This window comes from Montipora capricornis, chromosome 13 (assembly GCF_036669925.1).
Source record: "Montipora capricornis isolate CH-2021 chromosome 13, ASM3666992v2, whole genome shotgun sequence".
NCBI lineage: Eukaryota > Metazoa > Cnidaria > Anthozoa > Scleractinia > Acroporidae > Montipora > Montipora capricornis.
Genome location: NC_090895.1, coordinates 3160254 through 3181542, shown reverse-complemented (window position 1 = coordinate 3181542; position 21289 = coordinate 3160254). Strand labels below are relative to the sequence as shown.

The window sequence follows — 21289 nt, the reverse complement described above, 5'->3', positions numbered from 1 at the left end:
TGGCAGACCTTTCACTCAAAGTAAACAGCCTTTGGATAAAAATTCAAAGCTCAAATTTTTCCCAGTCAGGTGTTAAGCAAACACACTTTTAAAATTTGAAAAAAAGGGAAGTGATTTTTTGAACATAGTAGCATTTTAACTCCTTGTGATTTCGCTCCAAACAGGCGGCACAAGTTGCATTAAGTTCCCGAATTGTCATTTTCCTAATGGTTGATTCCTAGTGATTCCAGAGTAGTTCAAGTCCTTTTACGGTGGGCGGTAACAGCTAGCTTTGCACTTTATATCGAAATTACGATTTTGTCCGTTTGCCCCCACAGAGGACTGCAACTACCAAGAGACTCAGTGGGAACTTACCATTAGCAAAATGCGCCGTTGGCAGTTGATTGTCCAGCAGCCGAGCGCATGAGAGGCATAGGTCTATTTAACAAATAGAATCTATGTTGCCGTGCGTCTGTTCAGTAATAGATCACAGACGACGTCAAAATTTGGTAAGAACAAAAAAGTGCAGCCGAGTGTGTCACTGATGTTCTTACCACATTTTGACGCCATCTGTGATCCATCACTAAACATACGCACGGCGAAAAATATAATTTTTACCACAATTGCTTGTAATCTCGCAATCTGATTGGCTAATTGGCCGTTGTCGATAAGAGTCTAGACAACACTGCTCGCATCATGCGCGCGTCAATTTGTCACGCATTGTAATAGCCAATAAGGAACTCTCATTTTGGAAAATAAACCAATCGTATTGCGAGAAAGTTATAGACAACGCTTGCTCTTTCTTTGTGTCATGAGTTTGGTCTCCCTCAGAAAGAAACACTTTCTTTGGCATTGAATATTGCGGTAAAAAACAAATCGACAGTGGTTCGGCGTTGCCTGCGCCTCGTGAGTCCACAACATTTTGACCACCGTGATGACGAATATCATTGTCATAAGAGTACAGAGAACGCTGAACCCCTTTCGATTTGTTAATTATTACATTTATAAAATAAAGAATTAAAAGTTTTGATGATGACGTCAGCTTTGCGTTCGGCCTCTAGGAGATCATAAGGTGATAAATCAATGCGTGTATTATTGAGCTTACTAAATAGACCTTGATTGACCTAAGAAACTGCTTTGCATTCCTTTTTTGAAGAACATTTATTCTTGCATTAAAAAACAAGTTGTGACCTCATCTCATGGATACACCCATACCTCACACTAGCTTGTGGGAGATGTTAACAAAGCTTAAATCAGACGCGGCGACAAGAGTGGTCTACGACAAGCCCATGTTGTATCGGTCTCCGGAAAACTCGTCACAGTACACGATACTTTAATTTGAATGCTTTGAATTGTCCTACTACAGTGCACCCCTTTTGTTTCTGACAAAAAAATAATGGCTCAGCTCTAAACGAACTAGTGATATTTTCAATACGAATAAAAGGAACACTACTGCTATTGTACCTGAACATGACCGTCCATCTCCAGTAAAGCCTGGCTTGCATGTGCAGTTGAAGTTTCCAGCCGTATTTGCACAAGTTGCATTTTCATTGCAGTCATGGATCCTGGTGCTGCATTCATCGACATCTGAATACCAAGAAAGGATACAGGTACTCAATTAACGATTTTTAAAGCCTTTTGATAAAAATCATCCAGCAGTTGATCTTCGTTCACCATCATCACTGAACAAGCATGACTGTTTGAACAAGGCCTTGACTTACGAATGTGGCCAACCACAAAAAAAACTATCATCACATCTTGTATGAGAGTTTATGCTTCTGACGAATAGTACGTTAAAAAATTCGCAGCTCAAAATGAACTAGTGATATTTCCTGGCAATACGAATAAAGGTAACACTTAGCTATTGTACCTGAACATGACCGTCCATCTCCAGTAAAGCCTGGCTTGCATGTGCAGTTGAAGTTTCCAGCTGTATTTGTACAAGTTGCATTTTCATTGCAATCATGGATACCGGTGTTGCATTCATCGACATCTGAATACCAAGAAAGGGATACAGGTACTCAATTAACGATTTTTAAAACCTTTTGATAAAAAATCTTCGTTCACCATCGTCACTGAACAAGCATGACTGTTTGAACAAGGCCTTGACTTACGAATGTGGCCAACTACAAAAAAAAATATTCTCATATTTGCGTTCGACAATAGGAGAACGCATACTAATCGGGTCAATCCCGCGGGTTTATGTCCCGCGATTTTCCGATGCCATAAAATTTCATGGTTTGGACGCCATCTTGGACTGGCTGGCTGCGTGGCACATATGGCCTCGATTTCATGCGAAATTTTTTGATCGCCGGGAACTGATATCTTGAACGTGCAGTTAAATTACTCATGGTATTTTGGCATTGTGGTTACTGTTTCCACAAGGTAAGTGAATTTTGTTTTACTTATTCGAATTTCCATTAACAAATATGGCTAAGGCTACTTATCAGAATATCAGAAAGCTATGCAGTAGTGTGTTTTCTAGGAAACAGACGCTGAAATTCGCCCCGGCTACGATAGCGAGTTGTGATGCATCAATTCAGCTGCTTTTCTCAGGAGATTCAACTTCTCTTCGTAGACTGTGGAGAGTCGATCAGTATATTGCCTTCAGCCAATGAGCGAAAAGACATTTTTATTAATGGACCACTAAATACATTGACACGTTCCGTTATCCAAGTTTCTTATTCAATTGCGAATGACACTTTCAGTTATCCAAGTTTCTTATTCAATTGCGAAATAGTTAAACATTATCCATTTGTTTAATTTTCTCCTATTTCTTTTGGCCACTGCGATTGTATCAACATCTTGAACTATTAAAACTGATTGTTGTGTTCAACTTTGCAACTGCTTTATGACACTGACTGAAAGCAGCCCAAAATCCTCTTTCCCAGAATCCTTCTCTCAATCAATATAATAAATTTTTCGGGAGCTACAGATCGAACGCACTTTTCTAATCTTTGATTACTACTAGTTTATATGAGAGTTTATGCTTCTGACAAATAGTATGCTAAAAAATTCGCAGCTGAAAATGAACCAGTGATATTTTCTGGCAATACGATTTATAAAAGTAACACTTAGCTATTGTACCTGTACATGGCCGTCCATCTCCAGTAAAGCCTGGCTTGCAAGTGCAGTTGAAGTTTCCAGCCGTATTTGTGCAAGTTGCATTTTCATTGCAATTATGGCTCCCGGTGTTGCATTCATCGATATCTTAATGAGAAAAGGATACAGGTACTCAAAGTTTCAAAGTTTGATAAAAATCATCGAGCAATTCACTTTGATCTTTGTTCACCATCATCAACTATGATGACTGTTTGAAAGGCGCCTCAATGACTTTGAATTTGAATGTGGCTATAAAAGCGAAAGAAATACCATCCTATTTTATATCGGACTGATACTTCTGACCAACCTTTGGCCAAAAAAGCGAAGATCGAAATGAACTCAGGCTATTGAATTTCCAATACGGCTAAAAGCGAGGAACACAACTGCTTTTGCACTTGAACATGAAAGTCCGTTTTTAAAATCACTTCTGCTTTCGCAGAACCTTCTCTTTCCTTCTTCAACTTAATAGCTGCCACACTTAAACGTATAAGTACGTCTTTCCTAGGAAAGCAGCAAAAAAGATGATGACATTAGCCTGTCCTTACCGTTTTCGCACTTTTCTCCTGTAAATCCCTGTGGACACTCACAGGCATAGTTCTTCTCAGTGTATCCCAAAAGACACTTTTCATTGTTGTGGCATGGATTGTAACAGCAAGGATTCTGATGAGGTAAGATAATCATAATATATCGAATTCAGTTCAGAGCACGAAGTTCCTTGGCTCAAATGTATGAGTCGCGAGATATTTGTCTTACTTTTTGGTTTGCCTTCCCTGTTAACATATACTCAATCGTTTCCCAACACTGTAGTAGATTAAGATATCGATAATCGTTTTATAGGATTAGCCATGTCATTTCCACGTTTGGCTGCACTATTGGTGAGTGTAATTAGTTTCACATCCCATAAACGAATCACTTTTAATGCGGGAAGTAAAAGCTGAGATAAAACTGAGATTTAGCCTGACAACAAAAGCAAAGCAATACGCACACCACTTCAGTTATGCTGAGAAGGGGTGAAATCTGGCCCAATCGTTTCAATTTAAAATGAGATACCTTTGCGCCTCTGTATGTCCAACCCTGTCTTGGCTTGAGATCTTTCGGGTGCTGGCAGTGGTCCGAATCACTCAGTTCACAGATGACGCTGCTTGGAGATTTTCCGCTACCAATGTTGACGGACACACATTTGTTTGCCATGAGACACCAATGTTCACATCCGTCTTTTCCAACAGTGAGATTCATAAACACGTGTCCTTCAAAGTATCGGCCCGTTTGTACTGGAAGAAGGTGGATGGTTCGACAAGAACGATCTACGAACAATGGCACAAGTCACTGACGCTTATCTAGTGCAAATGTTGCAATTTTACACAAGCAAATTAGGAAAGATGATTTGCAGACATCACTAACAGCCGAAGGTCACAAATATTGGCGGAAATTAAGGAATAGGCGATAACTTTTCAACTTTCAACTTGGTTTGCATCATAAAATTAAACTTTCTTGACAATGTATTCCCAGGCTGTTTTCATGATCCCAACAACCCGGCCGAAGCAGGCAGTTTTACCACTTCGAGCAACAAGTCTCGAAACAAGCTATCATGAATCAGGGGTTTCAATAGAAGCCGGTTACCGGCGGTATACCGCCGCCTGCTTTGCCTCACACCGCCGGCTAGTTTGCCTTGATTTTCACTAAAAATGCTATCATAAACTTCTCAAACTGCCGTCTTCAATGAGCTATCATGAACGGCTATTTCAGAAGTTATTGAAACCCCTGCATGAATTCTTTCAAACAATCTAGAGATCTTCACAGTAAGTAAGAAAGCAAGCAAGCAAGCAAGCAAGCAAGCAAGCAAGCAAGCAAAACTTTACAATTATCCCTAAAAGTTGATTTCCACAAGAGACGTGTGGTAACAATAAAACGAGCAAATCTACTAACTTAAAACTATTTACAATTATTTAAAGTTTCTTAATTTTTTTTTACTTACTATAAATTACCAGCTAATAATTCTATTCACTAAAAATATTTCGACTTTCTCCATAGCAGGAGAGGAGCAAAAATCAGCTAAAGGTGTGCGCATTAATTTTATTATTAAAGATTGAAAGGGTGTCAGATCCACCGTCGAAGTGTAGCAGGAAGCGAGTTCCACAATTTTGCTCCACTATAGGAAAAACGTTTTTTTTTTTCGATATTCAGTTTTGGGTAGCGGTAACTGCAGTGAGGTGAAGGATTTCCTAAGTTTATGATGTGATATATCATTCTTACTTATGAAAAGATCAGTAAGGCATTAAGGAGCCAACCCATTGACTATTTTATACAGTATCTTTGCCTTAGCCCGTTGAGTTTCTAGATTTTCCCAGCCTAAGAGACCTAAAGCCTCGGTGGCATTGAATAGATTCATTAATCAGTCGAGCTGATCTATTGGAAGTTTCTGGAGCCCATTAGAGAGCCCTTTCCCTAGGGTATCCCATACTTCACTTATAGTGTGGCTGGATTAAAGCATTATATATTGAAACTAGAGTGCCTCTCTCGACAAACTCCTGAATTCGTCTCAAACCTCCTACTCCCGAACTAGATAATCTAAGATAGATGCTGGTCGATTTCTTTGCCAAGAACCCTACTGTGGTAAAACTGTTTAAGATTTTCCTCCTTTAATTTCAATACACATTTGAGACTGTAAGTTTGTTAGCTTGTAGTTAGAACGGATTTGCATATATTCTGTTTTTGCTACATTTAGACTTAATTTCATTTACGCCTAAGAGGAAGAAAAGAGGGCCAAGAATAGACCCTTGAGGAATACCACAGGTAATTTGTCTTTCAGATGACATCGTATCATTTAACTGCAAATAATTTTGACTTGAGTTTGCTCCAAGTGCAGTGATACCATATAGTTCAAACTTGCGCAGCAGAATCCTGTGATTGACAGCCGGTATAAAATGAACCGGCCATGCAATTCATGCTCGCGCGATGCCTTTGTAGGCTTCTGGAAGTTCGATAGGATCGTTCCCAGCGTTCGGGTCCAAAGTAGAGTGCCAGGCTTCGAGGAAAAGTCGCCCGCGGTAATTAGCTTCGAAACCAACAACCTTGACGTAGATACTTTTTTCCGTTACTTTGGTTATTACTGGCAAGATAGAGATCGGAAGAAAAGAAGCAAGACCCTGGCAATTTTCCAATCTTCAGGGAAGCTGCTCGAGACGATGGCGTTTTTGAATATATATGTTAATGATGGAGAAATAGCATAAGTCGCAATTTTCAAAAAATTTCCAGAGATTTTGTCAATGCCTGTGGCTTCCGAGTTTGAAAGACTCTTCAAACGCTTGAGCTTTTTGCCGTTAGACACAAGCTTAAAGTGTGACAAACTGGAGTGACATGGCTTCACATACTGCTCAAATGAAATAAATGAAACAGTAAATTAACGAAAGACAATGATATTCACGTGACTTTAGAGTTTATGACACGTGATCTTTTCTTGTAATCTCTTTTTCAAAATCGTTTTGTCTCCAGAGCATTGAATAGGGAGCTTAAGCAACGACAACGGCGACGGCAACGAGAACGTCATCTCAAAATATAAATTCGCGTTATTGTAATCGCTTCGTTAATATTTCAACTTTTTTAATATGACGGGGGTGTGGTAGTTCCTCAAAAATGACGCTGGTAGGAACAACGCTCAATTTAGGGCAGAAAATGAAAATTTATCCTCAAGTAATGACGTTTTCCATAAAACCTAAAATTTGGCTATTTGACGTTGTAGTTTTGCTGACGACGGCAATGAAATGGACAAAAGTGAAAAACACACGTGCAGGGCGTGCAAAGCTATTGTTTTTGCCTACTAAATATGCACATTTTTGACGTTCTCGTTGCCGTCGCCGTTGTCGTTGCTTAAGCTCCCTATTATCTAATTTCTACGACGGAATGGCTTATGATGAATTGATGCCCAATGTTACAAAAGTTGTCAAACTTAATTTTGAACTAGGGGTTACGTTTATGCAAACGTTGGCCGTGTAGCACTTATATTTCAACAGACTGAATTAACTATGAGAATGTGATGTGAAGTGCTATTTTCTACCCATGTAACCCATGTGAGCGTTAGCCCTACTAATAGAAATGGGCCCGCACAAGGACAGAGAAAAACTCTGACCAGGGTGGAAAATGAACCCACGACCTTCGGGTTAGATCACCGCTGCTCTACCGGCTGAGCTACAAGGTCAGACGGGAGCAGGTCGTAGGAATTGAAGATGTCAAATTCACGGCATTCCCACCCAGGTCAGAGTTTTTCTCTGCCCTTGTGTGGGCCCATTTCCATTAGTAGGGCTAACGCTCACATGGTTTACATGGGTAGAAAATAGCACTTCACATCACACTCTCATAGTTAATTTAGTTTAGAACTATATGCATCGCATCACCTTCCATGCTCTATAAGAGTTCCTGAATTAGATGTTGACAAGAACTTTTTTTCTCACCTTGATTAGCAAGTGTTTTGATCTTAAGGCAAGCCAGCCAAAGAAAGGAGATAACCAGGCAGTCGAGAACAAAAGGGCGATAGCGTCTCATGTTTGGAACATCAGACACCATAAAGCCAGATAGGGCTCTAAGAAAACTTGGTCGATCGCGAAAGGTTTGTCGCCCTTATATACGTTAAATGTCTTTTGAAGGCATCATTTATTCATCAGTCGGTCATGACAATTAAAGGAATTGTTTTTCTAATGATCTATATAAATTGAAAGAGGGCCCAAAGTAAATATGTTGTTTACGATGTAAGAAAACGATTACCTGGATGTGTCATACTGAGCAAACGATATCGTCGTTTAAGCTTGTTCTGTCTAGAAACTGAGTACTTATGGTGGATGCCTAATTTGCTCATGTACATAGCGTGCAGTTTTCTGACATCCGATGACGCCACAGTTATTGCAATTAAAATTGGCCTGACGAGTGGAGATACAACACCAAATTAAGATACAACCTCGTCAGTTATTTCAGTTTAGATTAGATCACCATGCTAACGGGAGTCTTTTTTATTCCTTGTGTGGGCCATGCCATTTCCATGTCTAGAGATATGCAGAGAATAATTCAATATTTTAACAGACGCTGCATTTTATATTCTCAGGGGTTTCAACAAAATTTGAAGTGTGCGGCTGGTTTAAGTAGAGCAACCAATTGTATCAACATGAAGTTTAATCTTAAGCCGCAGTTAGGTTTGAAAAAATCTGCCTTTTTTTCAATTTATTGAACAAAGTGGCCTAATTCTCGATTTATTTTAAAAATTCACCTACAGAGTCTAAAACCATTTGTTTCCGTCTTTTTTTGCGCGCTTTTCTGTTTAAACCGTTCTGAATTGTCACGAACTGTAATTGTTTCTTCAGTTTAGTGTTCGGACGTTTGTTTTTTTACTGAAAGTTTACGTGACAATTTTAATGAAAAAGTCATGTTATCTTGACAAGTCATATAATGGCTATTTTCACCTGTTCCCTCCACGGGCATATTCATGTTTAGCGGCATATGAGTAAGAAAATGGGAAAAAGTCGCAGTGGTTAATGGTTAGTAGACGGTTGCTTACTATTAGACCAAATAACTGCTCAGTTTTATTAGAGCAGACAATTTCGGACATTCCACTGATTCCAGGGCCCGGTTACATGTCCGAAAGCAGATTAACTTAATGCAGGATTAACATAAACCAGTTTTGTCTCATACTTTCAACTATTTGGTGAAAGTATCTTTTGCTTATATATATTTTTCAAGATTGACTTCGTCTAATATAAAGTTTTGCCGAATGTCAGCGTTAATCTGGGATTATCGTTAATCGGCTCTAGAACAACCGCGCCCAGATAAGTAAATGAATGTTCTTTGGGAGCCCTAGCTTCATTGACTCCATTTGGGACTTGGTTCATCAATCCCATAGAGACCCCATTGCCTACTCTATGAAGGTCTAAAAATAGAAATGTAGGATGTAAAAATGTAAATGTAAGTGCTTTCTATATAGTGGAAGTATACTTAGCTATCAAGCTAGTTTACAGGCACTCCACTGTTAACAATGCAAGGTGAAAGTAACAATTCAAACTTAACAGAAACATCATTAAGAACCCCAACTGGCAGGAGGCAACCAGTTGGCTATTTACAAAGAGTGGTGGAGTTTAATCAGGGACAACCGGAAACAAATCCAAGCCAGAGGTTAGAACGTGATTTGAACCCGGAGCAGCCCTAACCCAACGCCCTAACCACTGGACCACACTGCCTACATTCTATGTAATATATAGAATATTCTAGATCGTCCAGCCTTTCTATACAAGCATGCAGAACGTGTAAGGGTGTGTGGAGTTGTATTCGTAGTTGCTTAACCTGGCGTGTCGTGCGGGACACAGAAGCACCCATCACTACACCTGTAACGTTTTGTCCGGAATGATCCTTCCATAGGACCGTCTGAATCACTTATTCTTGAGAGTTTCCATACGAAAGCAAGGCGGTACGGAGGAGGAGGAAAAAATCGGGCGTGCCTTAACTAATCGGCCAAAATAAATCTTTTACATCGGAAGTTTTACCTCCCTTTACAATGATGACCGAACACTTTTTGTGTAGTTAATATTATTTATGATTGAAAAAAGGAATAATAAAAAAAATTGCTGGAAACGAAAAGAAAAACAAAATAAAGACGTTTAAGGAAGTATGTTTCACAGGGTTTCCACTCATCAGTAACAAAAAAATTCCATGACTTCTCCATAACTTTCCCTGACCTCTAAACAATTTTCACTGACTTTAAATGAGTTGAATAATCACATTTGCTTCAGCTTCTTTTGAAGGCCATCAATATTTTTCTCTTTGTGCTTTTAACAGGATTTAGTGCGCAAAATCTTGTGAACTGTTTACTAAAATTTCCTGACTTTTCACTGACTTTGACAATATAAAAGATTTTCCCTGACTTTTTGCAAAATTTCCTGGCTTTTGCCTGACCTTGAAAATTTTTTTGTTTTTCCCTGATTTTTCCCCAACCGGCGGTGGCAACCTTGGCTTTCAGATATTTTGCTCGGCACAATCGAACTTCATCAGCAAAGTCTTTGTCAAAAAGGAGGCTCGAGATCCTTTTGAATCTTCCGTTATAAGACTATTAAAGTGCCCCTGTGATCAAAAAAACCACTTTCTTCTTTCCTTCAGATTTTGAAAATGTGTTTGCTTAACACCTGACTGGCAAAATTTTGAGCTTTGATTTTTATCCAAAGGCCATTTACTTTGAGTATAAGTTTTGGATTTCACGGTCCCGCCATTAATCACGTTCAAAACTGGCCGATTGGACCTCAGACGGTTGGATCCAGGGAAAAGTGACGTCAGAGGCTCACTAGCTTAAAATTTCAGCGTGTGAACGCAGCTTATTATATATGCAAAGCGTGAGTTTAAAAGTCTGAAAGCCCAAAACCCCCGTGCTGCATATTAATTCTACGGCGTACACACGTATTGCATTCTTAAACTAGTGAGCCTTTGACGTCATTTTCTCCTCGATCCAGCTCTCTCAAGAACATAATGTTAGTAATGGCGGACCATTAAATAGGAAAATTACTGTTAAAATAAAGGTGTCTTTCTGAAATCAAGGCTTAAAACGTGGGTCACTTAGTGTTTTGTTAACATAGTTTTGAAATCCAAAGAAAAATATGAATTGATTTTTTGGTCACAGGGGCACTTTAAGCGAAAACAGTGTTTGAACGGAAACTTGTCTTGTTGCCACGCATAATTAAGACTAGGTACTTGGCACTAGGCATTCTTCTCAAGGGTTCACCGTGATCAGCAACGCCTTTGTGGTAGCCCTGCTCAACCGACAGTAACCATTAACGGCAGCGAAAATAAGTAAATAAAACCACGTAGAGTAAAAATTTGAAAAGGTTCAACTAATGCGTCGGTGATATGAGTCTGTTCTGATAAGACCCTAATGAACATGAAATCACCCTTCCTTACATTTTACTTCCCACTCAGTACCCGGATCAACCGGACCAAATCATTCAGAATATTCACCGAAATCATTCAGAATATTCACCGATAATCACTTCGCCTTCAGCGAATAATTGTTAAGGCCATGTTACACGAGGCAATTTTTCTTGCAACTCGCATCGCAACAAACGTTGCGTTGCAAGTTGCGAGAAAAAATTCACATGTAACACCCCATTTTGCAACTGCAATTGTTGCGTTGCGAGTTGCGACAAAAGTAGAATGACCCTCTACTTTTCGCAACGTTGTGAGACAAGTTGCTTGCGTGTGACATCCCCTCTGCAACTCGCAATGCTCATCTTTCAGGGACTTAGCGCGTCCGCCAGCGTCCGCCATCTTGTTTGTTATTGTACGCGTTGCAAGTTGCGAAAGAAGTTGCCAACGTGTAACATACCCTCTGCAACTTGAAAGGTTTTTTATTCGTCATCGTTGCGTTGTGAGTTGCAAGGAAAATTGCCTCGTGTAACATGGCCTTTAAATAATTCGTATTTTCCCCTGATATGCAATTATTTGTCAGGTAAAATTACATTTTACATCAATTACAGAGACTAACACTTCAGAAGAGACATGCTGTTGCTTCAGTTTCACAGAATTTAAAATCTTGATCCTTTTCCTGAGTCGGAAAACTGTAGTAAGCCACATTAAGTTAGAAATTTCGTATCTGGGAGGACAAGGATCCGTTTCTCTAAAGTCCTGAACCTTTTCGGACGTATTTTGGGTGACATAAATCCCTTACTAACACCAGAAGGAAAACATCTTAAGTCATGAATCTTTGCAATCCTTGTCTTTTTGCTGGTCTTGAAAACATGTTTAAATGGGTTTGGACGTCAAAGGGGTAATAATGTTTTAGTTTTCTTCGTTTTTTAGTTTTGTCTTCGACCACCACCTCCTCTTTCTCTAATAAATCAAGTATTTTTAATCCTGGCATCTTGCTCCTCTGAAGTGTCTAGTCTTCTAGCACTGCACGGGGCACATTAATTGAGTACCGTGTAAATCAACTCAAATCAATGCAAATTAAATTAATCAAACATTGGTTTTTGAGGAGAGGGGAAAAACAGAGTACCTGGAGAAAAACAAAGGTTCCCCAATTTGTGACGCAAAAATTTCAGTCATTATAAAACCTGCCTCTGTCCTTCCATGTCTGACGTTTGACAAAGCACATTTACTTTTCTGGGTAGTAGCAAGCAGAATGATTATCTTTTTACAAAATGGCAGCTGTCCACTACAAGACCAGCACCAGTGGAAGTTTGAACTCATTCAAGGTATGTACAGTTAAAGGACATTAAACTTCCAAAAATTATTCATTTATATTTTTCTTCCTTCTTAACTATTATTAGGGTACTCCATGGAGTGGCACTCAAACGTTTGCCCTCAATCACATTTTCATTCTCAGAATGACAAGAATATTGTGAAAAATAAGTTTTAGGGCAGTCGTTCTGCTGGAGTTGCAAGAAGCAATGTTATTCAGACCGAGTGGGTGAAGTGGAAGGAGAGCACTTGGGGAGCTAAGTAGACACTACCCTATAACTGTCTTCTAGAATCAAAAGTAAGTGTATTTCAATGGTCCAATCAAAAGTACTGTTTCGCCAATACTGAAAGAACCCTAGGCTAACACTTTCCTAATGCTAATCTTTGGCCTAAACTTTATCTCAGTATAGCTTTTAGTCCTCATGTTAGAACTAGAAACGCATTAGGGGTGGTTACAAACTGGAAAAACAGTGACCTGTGATTAGACCTGCAAACTAAACTTGCTGATTGGCAAACTCATATCAGTGTAATTATAAGTGAGGGATTATATACATTATTACATGTAGGTAACTCAATATAATTTGTAACTCCTATCTTGGCAATTTCCCAAACGTTTCTTGGAATACTTTTTCAATAGCAGCTTTCCCATTCTCAGGCAATGCTCTTGTGCCGATTCCAGTAAAATTTAAGGACAGTCTCGGGACAGTCTTAAAAATTGAAAACTTCTTCTTGCCATTTAGTCATACATTTTCCACCCACTGCTGACAATGTCAAACACGTAAACGGGTTTCCTGGCGTCCACAGCCATCTGCACAGCCCACCCAGTGCCGCCCTCGACTATATTCCCGTGGACGCTAATTTTTCCAATTGCAAACACTGCACTGGTATCCTTGACTTGGTGCCAGTTCCTTCGAAGTAAATTATTTACGTAGGATTTTCCGGTTGGGAAACGTCGTTTTAAAGTTTTGTTTGCCATGTGTAAGAAGTCATCAGCCTGTTGCAATTGCTCATCGGAGAGAACAACTCTACCACAAGCTTCCTGTTATGAGTCTTGAAGGAAAATGCCTTCACACGAACCCCGTATTTGGCGCCTAATTTTTGCCAATAGGTATCACTTCCCATTGCAGCTCCAGAAAATAGCATATAATGCTTCGGGTTACCAAAGTAGTTTTCTTCTTGTTTTCTTATGGCTTCTTCAAGAGAAACAAAAACATCGTCATCAAGATCAAAATCATCATAACTCCAACACTGTTGTATGCCCGCCATGTTGTTAACGGCAGCAGTTAGGGTAGTACTTCGTGTAAGACTGAAGCCGATGACACCCCAAGTGCCCACTCCACACCACTCGTGTTTCGATCGTGCGCAAGTAATAGCCTTCTCTTTGTTTTCTCTTACGAAAGGGAGTTGAATTCGTTTCCCCTAGGAATTTACAATTTTTCTCTCAAAAATATTCTGTTTTAAACGGTATTGTTTCAGCAGAAACTTTTAAGATGGCAGAAGCATTCACGGGAAAGCACGTGTTAATCTTTAGTCGCAAGTGCCTGGATTTATCAAGTGAAGAACTTCAACAGCAAATGAACAAAGAAATTGACGCACTGTCAACAAACAGAAACTTTGAATTACACTATACCTCACATCAGAATCCTACAAGAGAAATGCTGAGAAAAATTCCTGAAGGGTAGGTTTATTACGGCCACTTCCGTGTTTTATGTTTGATATCCGTCCCAGAGTCGACTCGCGCCACGCAGCGTAAGGGTGCGTTCGATTGACCGTATTCCGGAATAGGAATACATGGAATAGAAGTTAGAAATCCTTCGTTTTTACGGAGATTCACACAAAAATTGTCAAACACCTGCTAAAATGCTATTTTAAACATATCTTTATTACGTACCTTGTTGCTTCAAAAACGCCAGACATACCGTTTTGAATCCATCACTCCACGTACTCTTATTCCGGAATACGGTCAATCGAACGCACCTTAAGTATTATGTTGAACATGCAAGTGGTGATGTATTCAAGTACTCTAATTTCCTAAAAATGTTTACAATGTATCGGTCAAATGGAACTTCAACATCCCCCTGGGTCTACCCCGGGCATTTGACACCTTTGTCGTACGGTAGGGGGGGGGGGGGGGGTAGGATTTCATAATCAGGGGGGTGGGGTGGGGCAGGGAATTTGATAATCAGAGTCTTCAGGGGTAAAACGAAACAACATTTATACATGGCATATCTAATCGATGGAAATCAATCATCGAAAAGCTAATAATTGATCAATTGATAAAACTCAAGTACTCAATATTTGTTGATTGATATTGAAATCAATAATCACAAATTTCTGTTGCATCCAGTCCATGGAAATGGAAACTGAAAAACGTAAGCCACATTTTTAATCCACTCTCATAAATTTTACCCTTGACCTTACCTTTGAATCGACTTTGAATATTAAAGACAATGTTACTTCTTTCTCCAATGGTTACTATTTTTGGTTTTTTTTCCAAGATCCAGGAACACTGATATAAGCTTCTGTAATTTTAGCTGTTTAAGGCAACATTTCAACCCAGCAGCCCTTTGGCGGTGAAACAGCTTAAACGAGTATCGAATATAAAGGACATACATATAACAAAGCGAAGGAAAGTGTTTTGCGCATTTGTGGTCAGTTGTATTTGAGAATTTTGGAGCCTGGCTAATCAAGTCTTGAGAAAGCACAAAGCCAAGAACATTGGTCCAATTTCTGTTCCTAATGAGGAGATGATAACCCACAATCTAACTAAAGCTGAGTATTTCAATGGCTTTTTTATCAATATTAGCGAAAACTTAACTAAGCAACTTAATTCCCTGGACTCATCAACTCTAAACAACTTCATCAACAGAATTACTCCAACCAAAGAGAATGTTGATTTTTGCTGGGATCTAATAAAGGATAAGATTAATTAAGAAAGCTGCTAACCCCAAGAAGGCTACCGGTTGGACAATTTATCGCCGAGGGACTTGTCCCTGATTGGTGACTCTGCTACTTACAGTCTCTTACCGGTCTTTAATAAGAGTGTGAATGACTCATCTTTTCCATCAACCTGGAAATTGTCACGTGTTAATCCCATTTTTAAGAAAGGTTCGCCAACTGATGTCAACAACTAATATCCCTTCTCAGTATCCCAGGAAAGATCTTAGAATGTTGTTTGTGACACCTTAAACAGCCACCTGGAAACACATGGCTTGTTAAGTCTCAGGCAGTGGGGATTTCGAAAGAACTACTCTACAGAAAGCCTGTTACTTCACCCAACAGAAACATGGAGAAGAGCCCTGGATAGTGCTCTTAAAGTCGGTGTTCTCTTCATAGACTTCCGGAAAGCATTTGACACTGTGAACCATACAATTTTACTAGAAAAGCTAAAAGCCATTGGTATCTCAGGCAATTTGCTTTCCTGTCTCGCTGACTACATGTCAATGCGTCAACAGTTCGTTCAAATTTCAGGAAACAAGTCAGAGTCCACGATAGTCAGGTTTGGGGTACCCCAAGGGTCAATACTGTGATGTTTACGGTCAAATAAACAATTGAAAACCACTTGTCCGAACACAACAGTATATTTACTAAACAGACATGACGACTACAACATACAAAAGTCCTAGCTCCTAGACGGCGTGGGACATTTACATAAATGATTGACAAGTCTCAAAACACTACAAATACTGGGACCCAAGTTATTCTCAATTTTTGTTAACGATCTTGCTGAATCAATAGCGAGTGGGGAACTGTACATGTATTTATTTGCTGACGATACAACTATCTACACTATCGGTGAGAACATTGATGATATCATTCATACGCTACAATCTATATTGGATCAGGTCTACACCTTGGTGTTTATCAAACAGACTTGTAACCCACGATTCTAAATCAGAAGCCATGATTATCTCCAACCAGACCTTTACTGGCCCTTTGCCACGCCTACGATATGGTGATAGTACCATTGAATATAAAGCCTCAAGTCTAGTGACAGTACGGACGTAGCGCAGCAACTGCACACAGGCTCTCCGTGCGTCGAATGGCGCGCGGTTAACAGCTGCATGGGAGGGGATTGGAGCTCCTTTTCCCCGCTCGCTCCGACTCCCCAGCTGTTGACCGCGCGCCATTCGACGCACGGAAAGCCAGTGTGCAGGCTAGTACAAAAACGACAGAGGGTCCCGAGTACGGGACAGTCCCGAGCAAGTGAGGTTAGTCAGTTGTTTATTGCATGGCATCGTTTCTTTGCGCGATCGGACACTTCACCGCTTGGCGAATATTCGTAATCGTAACTAAATTCCACGTGTTATAATTGTACTGCTATAATTCCATCGTTCCATTGAATTATAGCAATACAATTCCAAAATTGTATTGCTATAATTCCACTTGTTATAATCGTCCTAAATATTTGATTTAGTATAAAACGCGCGTGAAATTATTCCTTAGTTTCATTCGTCACCATTTCATTACCCATACTAATTAAAGCAGTTTGTTTTGTGGCGATGGCGTAGTCGCTTAATTAATTAAGCTCTCTATTTGCCAAATGAAACCCAGGTTAATTTCCCGACCACTTGCGCTGCAAAGAGTCAAAAGAGGGTAAGGGACTGTCGAAACAGGGAATGTTTGGCGACCAAACAACATCAAACATTGTTATAATTATAGCGATGTTTCTCGTGACGTCATCTATTGTTATTAATTTGCCAACCAGAACCTAATTGGCTTTTGAAACAATGACTTCTTTTGTTCCGTGGTTGGCAAATTTGAATATCAAAAGAAATGTGACGTCAATGTTCTTAAACAAGAAATATCGCTATAGCTGAAAATTTTCCCCCAACAATGCGTGCTCTCATTGGTTACTTCGGGGTCACATGACATCTAACAATAAAACTTTTTCCCGCCAAAAGCCTGTTACCCGCAAATGTTGACTGAGGACCGCCGTTGAAAGTTTTTCTTTTTGTCCTATATAACAAATCACTTAATGACTCGTCCCGTTCATTTTGTTTCCCTCGAATTTCAGTGTTTCCCTCGGCTGTGCCTTGGGGAAACATTGAGATTCTCGGGAAACAAAATGAACTGTTTCCCTCGGAACCAGTCATTAAGTGTTTATTGTTTGGTGACCAATTATTTCACCACTTGGCCACCTTGTTTGGTGCTGTTTGATCGTGTTTGGTTGTGTTTGATAAAATTTGAAAGGCCATCAAACATTCGATCAAACAACTTAAAACATTACTTTCGTTCTCGTGTTTGATAGCCGAACTTTTGTTCGTTTAGCCAGCCGTATCAATAATGTTTGGAGCGCCCATGCGTTCCACGCTAGCTCAGCCGCTTGTATCCACCTGTTTTTTACGTATTTGTGTGCCATAGCTCAAAATGTTTTACCATTTGGCCACTCACGTCAACATCAGCATGTTTATTTCAAATGCAAGATAACTTGGGAAGTTTCATAAATTAACGAATAGTGGCTGCAGGTGTACTAGTCTGTACCGCATGTAGTCAGAATTTTTTTTTTCGTGTAAGACTTTGTTCAAATAAAACTCACCTTGTTGAGCCTCTGTATTGTTTTCAAGAAAAGCCAGCAACAGCACTGAAACCATTAGCCAGTTGAGAATAGAAAGCCAACAGCATTTCATACTTGGAACCTAACAATACAAACTTTCATGCGTTGTACAACTTCCTTCACAAAGGGTTGGCCTGTTTTAACTTTTTGGAGTAATGAGCTGTTGTTATTCGTCAGCCAAACTGGAAGTTCCAAAGTATACAACTGTTTTTCAAGCGATTATCAATAACATGAACGGTCACTATGAACAAATATAACCTGGAAAAAACATCCGACATATTGTAAACATCAGATCAAGCCTAATGAAAGGACAACTAAATTAGATACCTTTTTGCCAGTTTGTTCACAAGTTACTAAATTAGGTGTGATTTGGTCGTGCAGAAAAGAAGAAGAACCCTTCACTTTATTAAGTTCACTCGTTAGCTTCATTAGAAAAGTAATAAATTGGATGACTATAATGCTGGTTTATGGTTCGTAATTCAGCGATGCAGTTGAATGATTACAATCGAAAATTTATCCGGTAGTGGACTTATGCTTGTCCAATTTAAACTGTGACAATCAGATCCGGCGTAAACTGCCCTTACGTGATATCGTGTCGTGAAGTCTGAGCTTTGAGTAAACAGGATTCGACTTCACGTGCCGGAGAGTTTAAAGCTCTAAGATAAGTTGATTGTTTGCTTCTGTTTCACTAAAGGGTCAGGTCGTTGATGTTCGTTGTTAAAGCGAGGGATACAACACGGCCAAATAACGTTTACCATTTTACCATATGTCGCTCTCACATATGTTCAATTTCTAGGTTCTTAAATTGAATTCTTATGCACTTATTGACTGAGTGGGAGGGCCGGACGGGGAAAATATTTGGTACGTGCGCCACGACCGAAGGCCAAATATTTTCCTGTCCCGACCGATCTCTAAACTCAGTCAAAAAGCATTTTATCACTTGGATTCTTTAAACTAGTTATAAGTACTCAGAAGATGAAGTTTGGACAAAAAAAGTTACTAGGTTGCACAAGAAATTTATCTAATACGTTGTTTGTATTTGATTTTCTGGCTGTAAATCAGTTTTATGTTTACAAGCGACGAAATCACCTAAAATCGCACCAAACAGAGCAGTACGTGTTCCTAACAAGGCCGTACGGCTTTTGCGGCCCTTCTCGCGCTAATGCACTGCCTTCAAAAGGGGATTCTATTTCTCAACAGTTTTGCGCCGTACGGGCCATATATCACGTCTTAATAAAGGTCCGAGCTTCCGGTAAACGAAATTCGACTTTACTTAATTCAATTCAATATCTTGATGGATCATGAAGATTTTTTTTACTGAAGAGGCACGTGGATGATGTTTTGCGCATGACAACAAACTTCAACATGGTACTCGAATGTAAACAACTACCATTCATAGCACATGTCAAGCCGCTTACATATGTTAATCGCTTGATTTTTAAACCGTGAAGATATGGGACTGTTTCGTTTCTTAAGCATAGGGATATGTTCGTCTTGTTTTACTGAAAGGTCAGTTTTTAATTAAAGCACACGGACGACAACAACGGGCAAGACACGCGAATTTGAATAACGCTTACCATTCATACCATATGTTAAACCGCTCACAAATGTTGATTACTTCCTTTCTTTATCATGGGGATATGTTGATTACTTTGTTCTGTTTTACTAAAATGTCAGATCGTTGATGTTGGTTTTTAAAGCGAGAGACAATAAACCACAACATACCCAAATAACGCTTACCATTCTCATAGCATACGTGGATTCCTTCGTTCTTAATTAAAGCGCGAGAATTGTCGATTGATGGATCCACAAAATGCTGACCATGTTATGCAAAGGAGAACAAATAATAAATAAATAAATAAATAAATAAAAGGGGGACATGGCAGTTATTATTATCACCATGCACTGTTCAACATTAAATGATCAGGAAAAATACAGGACGATGATGCCGCTTACATGCTTACGCTTACATGTAATATCCTACTTTGACCCAACTTTTAAAGTGCACCTAACCCCAAAATATAATTGTAGCTTGAATAAATCTCCATACTGTGTAAAGTTAATTGGTGAAAGAATTTTTTGATTTGGGTGAATTCTCGATTTTCTACGTCTAGTAGAAGTTGAGAAACATTTGGTTCAAGTCCGCGACCTGGGGCGAGTCGAGCTGTGACGTAGAAAGGAGAACCGCATGAGAGTGCTTCCCGGTGTTGTTTACTATTTTCACAGCATTCTTCTGTTAGCTTTTGGAATTCTTCTTTTTTTGACAGCACTGAATGAAAAACACACACTCCAAAGTCGTCCATCCTAAGCCATCTCTTGGAAATGTCGAGGCTTTGTTCATCGCCCAGATCAGCTGAACGAACAAAATCTTCACGCTTTAAATGATCGGAAAATAGCACTGAAGATTGCGATGGTTGCCATTTCGCTCGCTTCAGTCGAACAAAATCGACCCATTTCTTCCTTCTTTTCTTGGCTTCTGTACGATCGTCGTTGTAGAATGGCAACTTATGAAGAGAAATACCTTCTTTTAAATTTCTCACGTTGCTGCAACCAGCAGCAATACATCTCTTTGGCATTTTCTGGACTACAACAGTGGACCATATGCGAACTATGTGAACTATGTCAACACACTCGTTCTCCTTTCTACGTCATAGCAACTACTAGCCCCAATCCTCCCGTTACTCGGACTTGAACCAAGATGGCTGCCATTTAGGTGCGATTTTTTAAACTTTGAGGGGCCATAAAAGATACTAGATTTGAGCAAATCTAATAATTTTTTCACCAATGTACTATAAAAAATATGGTAAATCATTTACTCCAACTAAAATTTGGGGGGTTAGGTGCACTTTAAAAGTCCTGTTAAAAATGTACCAACTCCACCATCGCATCTTTAAGTGTGAATGTGTCAGTACATTCCACTTTCCCAAGTACTTCAAAGGAAGGATCGGGGGGTCACTAGCCGATTATTTCAATCGGTATTTGTTCACGTGACTGTGAATATGCACACTCTAAGCACATCTAACTGAAGACGAGTACGAAAACCAGGTTTGGTCAACGCTTATTTAACGTGTAGTATACTTTATTGTCCGGATAGCGACTTATCCACTGGATAAAGTTATTGGGCATTCGGACCGCTGAGGCCCTTTGTTATTTGTCAAAGATTTGACAGGGGGGGGGGGGGGGGGGAGCGGCGTCTATGAGATTTGATGGGAATCTTCGGAATCCCGAGCTTGTGCTTTCTTAGGTCTTAGATTTTGAATCGGGTCCATAGCCTGGTTTTCACTTGAGACTCAAGGACAAGCAACATACGCAGATGTATTAGCGAGGTTCTACTTATAGTCTATTCTTGTAACATAAGGTACCAATGATCATGAAGCTCTGTTTGTCACGTTAGAACCTTGCGTGACTTAGCACGCATGCTTACTTGCTCGGTAGGCCATTCGGAATTTA

General features: G+C 39.6%; 1 pseudogene; it reads right to left on the bottom strand.

Annotated features, from left to right (window-relative positions):
- Window positions 1-11221: 11221 nt before the first annotated feature.
- Window positions 11222-20684, bottom strand: LOC138029200 (uncharacterized; annotated as a pseudogene).
- Between the last annotated feature and the right edge of the window lie 605 nt (window positions 20685-21289).